Below are 9,426 nucleotides of genomic sequence, written 5' to 3'. Positions count from 1 at the left end.
TCCCTCCTCTTGGTTCCCTCCTTTTGGTTCCCTCTTATTGGTTTCCCTCCTCTTGGTTTCCCTCCTCATGGTTCCCTGATCATGGTTCCCTCCTCTTGGTTTCCCTCCTCTTGGTTCCCTCCTCTTGGTTCCCTCTTCTTGGTTTCCCTCCTCTTGGTTTCCCTCCTCTTGGTTTCCCTCCTCTTGGTTCCCTCCTCTTGGTTTCCCTCCTTTTAGTTCCCTCCTCTTGGTTCCCTCCTCTTGGTTTCCTCCTCTTGGTTCCCTCATCATGGTTCCCTCCTCATGGTTCCCTCCTCTTGGTTCCCTCCTCTTGGTTCCCTCCTCTTGGTTTCCCTCCTCTTGGTTCCCTCCTTTTGGTTCCCTCTTATTGGTTTCCCTCCTCTTGGTTTCCCTCCTCTTGGTTCCCTCCTCATGGTTTCCCTCCTCTTAGTTTCCCTCCTCTTGGTTCCCTCCTCTTGGTTTCCCTCATCATGGTTCCCTCCTCATGGTTTCCCTCCTCTTGGTTTCCCTCCTCTTGGTTCCCTCTTATTGGTTTCCCTCCTCTTGGTTTCCCTCCTCTTGGTTTCCCTCCTCTTGGTTTCCCTCCTCTTGGTTCCCTCCTCATGGTTTCCCTCCTCTTGGTTTCCCTCCTCTTGGTTTCCCTCCTCATTCCCCAGAGATCCACACACTAGTCTTTATTGGGAGAACTTTGAAGGAAGCAGACATGGAGGAATGTGAAGCATGTGAGCAGGATGGCGGACATCCAAGCTGTGACCAATGTTTCAGTCCGAGGTAGAGACAGATGTCTGCTTTTTCTGAAGTCTTTTGACCAAACAGGAGTTTAGTTTAGGCGACCTCTCTCTACACACACACACACACACACACACACACACACACACACACACACACACACACACACACACACACACACACACTGAGCCCGATCATGTGAGCAGGGCTGGAGGCGTGTGGAGAGGGTCGGGTTCAGTTCAGCAGCAGGGAGCAGACAGCAGAGCTCAGGCTCCACAAAGGGTAAAACAATCTGACACAAGGGCTGTCAGAGATAAAACTTTATCACTGATGTTGATCATAAAAACCTGCCGATTTCACTGCACAATCAAAATGAAACACCATCAATTAGCTCCGCCCACTCTCTCTGGTGTAAGAAAACACATCAGAGAAACATCCTGCAAATCCAAAGTTTTTGTAATTCTGAGTTCATGAACAGCAGCTGAGCTTGTTGCATTAAATATCCTCCAATCAGACAGGTCCTCGCCGGCCGCTCCAGCTTCAGTCTGCAGGATGTGTTCAGGAACAGCTGCAGCTCTCAGTCTGCTGTTGTTCCACGCAGAAGAAGGTGGAAACATTTGTGGCTGTGGTGAGAAGAGACTGAAACGCGAGCCATCACACCGTCGGTCCAATGATCTGCTCCGAGGGCTGTTACAATGCAGCTCACACTTCCTGAGGAGCTGCTCTAGCTGGACATGAACATCACACACATCAGTTTACAAGGGAATTATTTTTAGTTTATGCATTTCATGAAGAATAAACCAGATTTGAATGCACAGAACAACAAGTATGATGCAGAGAAATATAGAATGTATGAAAAGACAAGAAACAAAGATGCTATCACATGTTGCAAAAGATCTCCAGGAGAGATGTTGTGATCTGGCTTTTGTTGTGCTAATCTGTGGCATGATGGAGGTGTCGCCTCTACCTGGAGGACGGAGGTGTCGCCTCCACACGGAGGATGGAGACAGCGTCTCACTGCTCTCCCAGACTGCCGTGCTGATGAGCTCCGACTCTGTTTGGGTTCAGAGGAGTGGAGCACAAATTGGAGCAGACCTCTAAAAATAGGACGTATTATTTACCCCTCCCAGCATCCAGGTCTGTGTGTGTGTGTGTGTGTGTGTGTGTGTGTGTGTGTGTGTGTGTGTGTGTGTGTTTGTGTGTGTGTGTGTGTGCGCGCAGGCATGCTCTGCCAGAATCTCACAACAGCTCATTCATGCACATAATAACACAAACACATGTTCAGAGATGAGGAGAGGCTCCACTTCCTGTGAGAAGAGGCCTCGGGCTGAATGTTGCTCTCTTTGTGAGTCATCCTTTCATTTTTTTCATGCAGAGGCGTCGCAGATTTCCTCAGTGGGTCTTTCACCTGCACAACTGTAGCTGTGTGTGTGTGTGTGTGTGTGTGTGTGTGTGTGTGTGTGTGTGTGTGTGTGTGTGTGTGTGTGTGTGTGTGTGTGTGCAGCCTTGTCTCTCAGCATTTACCTTCATGTATTACTAAACTGTTCTGTTAATCTCACCGGGGCGGGAGCATAATCACCGGCTGGATTACCTTCAGAGGAAACGTGTTTTTAAATGAAGAGTCCCATCTAGGAAGGAGGAGGTTGAGGTGGATGGAGACCGTACAGAGGACTCATATGTCTGCATCCACACTCTGGTCCTCTGGTCCAAGTTAGAGATAATAATAAATACTTCATGTCTTCTATCATTTTAGGAGGAGTTACATATAGGAGAGATTGTGGTGTTGCTGCTGCGGTGACGAACTCGCTGAGAAAATGTCGACATGTCGGTCATTTGGCCTTCCTGGCATGGTTTCCTGTTTAGTTGTGTGGCTCCGCCCACCCTTGATTGCAGACCAGCTGCACCTGAGAAGAAGAGCATAAAGCCCGGCTTCCTCACTGAGTTCTCTCTCTCCACGGACAGCTGGCCTCCAGGCAGCCCTTGGGTTCCAGCCTTCTTTTATTTTGCAGTTTTTTGCTTTATTTTGAATTAAAATGTTCAGTTAAACCAGTTTTACCGGGAGGACCTCCCATCATCTTTACGGCCTGAATGAGCCGGTCAGAAGAACCGGTTCAGCAGCGTGTCAGCGACGAGCCTTCATGCAGACACACCGATGTCCTCACCATCAACGAGGGCCGGCAGCACCGAAACATCTGGAAAGAGTTGAAGAATCGCAGTGAATACTGTCGATTTTAGTGAAAAAACACAAAATCGTTGATAATTGTTTCAGTTTAATGTCAACAATGTTTTTTCTTGCCAAATATCTAAATTAATTTCCTCCTTTTGTTGATAGAAAATGTGTTCTGGTTTCATTAAATCTCTTCAAAACATATATACAGTATATATGTATGTATATATGTATATGTGTATATATATATATATGTATATATATATATATATAGTGTCTAAACTTCAGACTAAGCATCCCGGTGCATTTTTGTTAGTTACTGGAGACTTTAACCAGTCTGGATAAAGTACTGCCAACTTTGCACCAGTATGTTAAATGCCCCACAAGGAACAATAAAACTCTGGACCGACTGTATGCTAATGCCATGGATGCATACAGTACTACTGCCCTTCCCCCCCTTGGTAGATCAGACCACAACCTGGTCCTGCTGACTCCCAAGTATGTTCCCCTGGTGCAGAGGCAGCCTGTGACCACCAGGACTGTGAGGAGGTGGACACAGGAGGCTAAAGAAGCCCTGCAGGACTGCTATGAGTCCACGGACTGGAATGTGCTGTGTGGACCACATGGGGAGGACATCAACAGCAGGACGGACTGTATCACAGAATACATTAAATTCTGTGAACACACCACCGTACCATCCCGGACTGTAAAATGCTTCCCCAACAACAAGCCGTGGATCACCAGTGACCTGAAAGTTCTTCTTAATAAGAAGAAAGCAGCCTTCAGGTCTGGGGACAGGGAGGAGCTCAGGAGAGTGCAGCGCCACCTGAAGGAGAAGCTCAGGGAGTGCAAGGACTCCTCCAGGAGGAAGCTGGAGGCCAAACTCCAACAGAACAACGTGAGGGAGGTGTGGACCGGTATGAAGGAGATTACTGGGTTCAAGGGGAGAGAGAGACAACCAGGGGGAACCTGGAGAGGAACAACCAGGGGGAACCTGGAGAGGAACAACCAAGGGGAACCTGGAGAGGAACAACCAGGGGGAACCTGGAGAGGAACAACCAGGAGGAACCTGGAGAGGAACAACCAGGGGGAACCTGGAGAGAGAGACAACCAGGGGAAACCTGGAGAGGAACAATCAGGGGGAACCTGGAGAGGAACAACCAGGGGGAACCTGGAGAGGAACAATGAGCTAAACTGTTTCTTCAACAGGTTTAGTTCACCACTCTCATCTGTCTCCTCCACGCCTCACACCTCCCAAACACCTCTGCTGCCTCCCCCCCTCCACCCTCTGCCCCCCCCTGGTGAACTGCATAGAGCCCTCAATCTCAAAGGGCTCTTCCTCCATTGACACCATGACCCCCCCCCCCCCCACACACACACACACACCCCTCACCCCCCTCTCTGTGATGACTGGCCAGGTTAGGAGACAGCTGGAGAGACTCCACCAGCGCAAGGCTGCAGGACCTGACGCCATCGGCCCCCGTGGTCCTGAAGACCTGCGCCGTCCAGCTGGCTGAGGTCCTACAACACCTCTTCAACCTGAGCCTGAAGCAGGAGGAGGTCCCGGTGCTGTGGAAGACGTCCTGCCTGGTTCCAGTCCCCAAGAAGATGACTCCATCCAGCCTCAACGACTACCGACCGGTTGCCCTCACATCTCATGTGATGAAGGTGCTGGAGAGGCTGGTCTTGGCACACCTCAGACCGCTGGTGAAATCTTCTCTGGACCCTCTGCAGTTTGCGTACCAGCCTCGTGTGGGAGTGGACGATGCCATCATCTACCTGCTGCAACGAGCTCAGTCTCACCTGGATGGAACCGGTGAATCTGTGAGAATCACTTTCTTTGATTTCTCCAGTGCATTCAACACCATCCAACCACTGCTGCTGAGTGAGAAGCTGCAGGTGGTGGGGGTGGACACGTCCACCGTCTCCTGGATCACTGACTACCTGACAGGCAGAGCACAGTTTGTCCATCTGGGCAGTGTGCTGTCTGATATGGTGGTCAGTGGTACTGGAGCTCCTCAGGGAACTGTTCTGTCTCCTTCCTGTTCACCTTCTACACAACTGACTTCCAGAACAACTCAGAGTCAAGACATCTGCAGAAGTTCTCTGATGACTGCAGTGGTAGGATGTATAAGGGATGGACGGGAGGATGAGTACAGGGCAGTAGTGGAGGACTTTGTGGAGTGGGCGGGTAGAAATCACCTGCTCCTGAACGTGGCCAAGACCAGAGAGATGGTGGTCGACTTCAGGAGGAAGACGACGGCTCCACAACCGCTGAGAGTTCTGGGAGAGGAGGTGGACATGGTGGAGGAGTACAAGTACCTGGTGTCTCCATGACAACAGACTGAACTGGAAGACCAACATCAACGCTGTCTACAAGAAGGTGATGAGTCGACTCTTTTTCTTGAGGAAACTTCGATCCTTCAATGTGTGCTGCGAGATGTTGGAGATGTTCTACCATCTGTTGTGGCCAGTGCTTTGTACTTCGCTGTGGTCTGCTGGGGGAGCAGCATTGGAGCCGGAGACACCAACAGACTTAACAAACTGGTGAAGAAGGCCGGCTCCATCATCGGCTACAAACTGGACAGTCTGGAAAAGGTGGTGGAGAGGAGGACGTTGAACAAACTATTATCCATATTGGATAATCCTGTCCACCCTCTCCACCACCTGCTGCAGGGACAGAGGAGGACGTCACAAATTCCTGATACAGGAGATCATTCCAGATACAGGAGATCATTCCTGCCGACCGCAATAAGACTGTACAATAACTCACCTCTGGCAAAATCCATCACAACAATAACACTGTTGACTGTGTTTCTTGGTTGTTTGTATATAATATATATAGATATATACTGTACTGTATGTACTGTATATACTGTGCATTTTATATTTTATATTTATATTTTATATGTTTTTTACTGCTATTTTATTGCGTTTCTATTATTCTATTATTATCTTATTGCTTCTGTATGCTGCTGTAGCGAAAAAATTTCCCCTCGGGGATTAATAAAGTACCTACCTAACCTAACTTAACCTAACATATGTGTTTGTGTTTACATCACACTGATGTTTCCGTGTAAAACACACACTGAATGGTGTGTGACCGCTGCCCATCATATCGGTCCCATCCCTTGCTTCCGTGCTGCACTGCAGGCGGTGACCTCTGACTGACATATTGACCTCTGGCAGACTGCCTGCATTCGGCAGTGAAAAGGGGCATCTGTCACGCTCTCCTCAGCCACCGTCTGTCTCTTTCATGAAGTGTGATGCTGCTACAGGCGCTCCTTCATCAGCTGCTGTGGTCCGACTAAATGATCAAACGTCTGGGAACCCAGGCTCCGTCTCAGACTGCACAGCAACATGTCCACACTGGCTGCTTTATATAACACGGGAACAGTTTTTTGGGACACATAAATAAAGTTACTAGTAGTCTGCTCCAAAAACATCTCCCCAGAGGATCGGAGCTCCCGGGAGGACGTGGGACGCATTCCTGCTCCAGCTTTTCCTCCCCACATCCCGGGCAGGAATAGAAACTGGAACGAATACACAGGCTGGGGAATGAACCCACGAATCACACACACACACACGCACGCACACACACACACACACACACACACACACACACACACACACACGCACGCACACACACACACACACACCAACACATATTAAACACACACACACACCAACGCACGCACACACACACACACACACACACACACACATAAACACACACACATGCACGCACACACACACACATAAACACACACACACACACACACACACACACACACACACACACACACACACACACACACATACATACACACACACACACACATACACACACACACACACACACACGCACGCACACACACACACCAACACATATTAAACACACACACACACCAACGCACGCACACACACACACACACACACACACACACACACACACACACACACACACACAGAAAACAGGCTTGAATTTTTTTTTTTTTTTTTTTTTTTTTATACTTTTATTTATCCAGAAAGCTGCCACCCTTCTTTACTTTCAGTTCCAAACACTGACATCCTGATGTCCTGCTGAGTCTAAACTTCTATTAACAAAATTAAAAAGAGTAATAAAATAACAACAAGGTTATTGAGTCTGGGGTTTAAATCTGAACAAATGAGTAAAAGAAGTGTTGAGAACAGATCTAATTAAATTACATTCATTAAGGTCAAAACCATAAAACTGTGGCAAGAATCATTAAATAATAAAAAAGTCACCCATTAAACATCCTATTAATCAGTAGTTTTATATTATTGATGGTTAAAATGACGTTATGTGTTTTGTATGAAATTGAAATCGTGCTCGGTCACAGAAGAAGTAAAAGAAGGTCAAAACTAAAAACATCCACCAGGAATTATGAAAATGAATATATTAATGTTAATTAAAATAACCAGTTAAAGCTGCACTCATCACTATTTTGGACCGTTTGAAAGGTGCTTCAGAGAATAACACCACCTCTGCTGCCCTAATCAGTCCTGCGGGGCATTTTAGCATCGTTCAGCTCATTGTTTCGGCAGCATTACTTTCCTGCAGCAGCTATGTTGGTTTGATGGAAACACAATTTCAATCTGAGAACGTTTGGTAATGTTAGTGTACAAAAGTCACAAGACATTATTATAGTATTGTTTTTTCTGTCAAAATATCTCTAATATCTAAGTTTAACTATATATTATAATAGTATAATCTAGTTTTATAGTTAGAGCTTTGTTTGCCCTCCAGTCAGCCCAGTTCATTCATTTAAAAACATGTTTTAAAGCATCAACAGTTTAAACCTGCTTAAAAAAATCTGTTTGAAAACTCCAATAATTTCTGAACGCGCCGTGTTGGTAAGTTTGTAAGTAAATGTTGTAGAATTTGGGTTTTGTTTACATCCTCTCCTCTCTTCTGGAAACCAAACTGATGACTCGTGCTTTTTGAATGTGCGCAGTGTGAACAGCCGAGAAGCAGTAAAGCAACAAAGATAGTGAAAGTTTTTTCTGCCTCAGACGATGAAGTTCCATCGAGCGAGTTTCATCAGGATGATCCGGTCTTTCGGATGTTTTTTGGCTTCAGTTAAAACCTGAATTTGAACCTCTGCTGTGGTTGTTTTAGAGATCGATAGAAGAAGGAGCAACCATCCAAAACCCCGAAGACACAGAGATGAAAGGTCTGAGAGGGGTCTCAGACACTCGAAGAGCATCTTTGGTGAAACTTTCTGTACCCAATGCATGAAAATACATAAAAACACGCTAAAAAAAAAGATGATGAACGTGGTTACCATGACACCTGTTCAACCTCAGCATCAAGCCCTTCATTCAGGATGTGTTAGCATTCAGTTCAAAGCATCGATGTTCCCACAAACAGCCTCAGAGCTGTTAGCTCAGCTGTCAACTCTTCGTCCGTCTGTTTTCAGTCCGTTGTTGCTTTGTGTTCTGTAACCCTTCTCAATAAAGTCTAACAGAGTTTATAGTCAGTAATAAGATTTAAACAGAGCATCGCAACCTGTCCAGGGTCATGTCAACTTCCTGATCTCAGCCTGTCAAATTATGAGGAGGGCGTAACCGCTCAGCTAACTTTAAAAGTATTAAATGATAGACTAGTGTGCTCATGTCGCTGCTGAAGTTTCATGTGTCCTGCTCAGACTATGAATTGTGTGACAGTGATGAGTAAACTCTCAGCAGTTTATTCATTCAAGTCATCATTTCAAGTCAACAGACGTTCAGTCAGAAGGACTCGAGGGTTAATGAGAAGAGATCTGATTACATCACTAAGATATTTGATGAGAAGGACAGTGATGCTCTTAAAACTAGGTTTAGACAGAGGTTCACTCTACATGACACAAGGTTTAATAATGATGCAGGACCTTTCTACGGTCCTTTAGTGGTGCAAGTTCAATTGATCTGAATACACATCTAGGTAGGTAGGTAGTTACTTTATTAATCCCCGAGGGGAATTTTTTTTTCGCTACAGCAGCATACAGAAGCAATAAGATAATAATAGAATAGTAGAAAAGCAATAAAATAGCAGTAAAAAACATAAAATATAAAATGCACAGTATATACAGTATATACAGTACAGTATATATCTATATATATTATATACAAACAACCAAGAAACACAGTCAACAGTGTTATTGTTGTGTGATGGATTTTGCCAGAGGTGAGTTATTGTACAGTCTTATTGTAGTGGACAGGAATGATCTCCTGTATCTGGAATGATCTCCTGTATCAGGAATGATCTCCTGTATCAGGAATGATCTCCTGTATCTGGAATGATCTCCTGTATCAGGAATGATCTCCTGTATCAGGAATGATCTCCTGTATCTGGAATGATCTCCTGTATCAGGAATGATCTCCTGTATCAGGAATGATCTCCTGTATCTGGAATGATCTCCTGTATCAGGAATGATCTCCTGTATCTGGAATGATCTCCTGTATCAGGAATGATCTCCTGTATCAGGAATGATCTCCTGTATCTGGAATGATCTCCTGTATCTGTC

This window comes from Embiotoca jacksoni, unplaced genomic scaffold, assembly GCF_022577435.1.
Source record: "Embiotoca jacksoni isolate LCO1_2020_lvr unplaced genomic scaffold, fEmbJac1.0.p SCAF_5, whole genome shotgun sequence".
Classification (NCBI taxonomy): Eukaryota; Metazoa; Chordata; class Actinopteri; family Embiotocidae; genus Embiotoca; species Embiotoca jacksoni.
The sequence above is the reverse complement of the archived record's forward strand: the minus strand, read 5'-3'. Positions refer to the sequence as shown.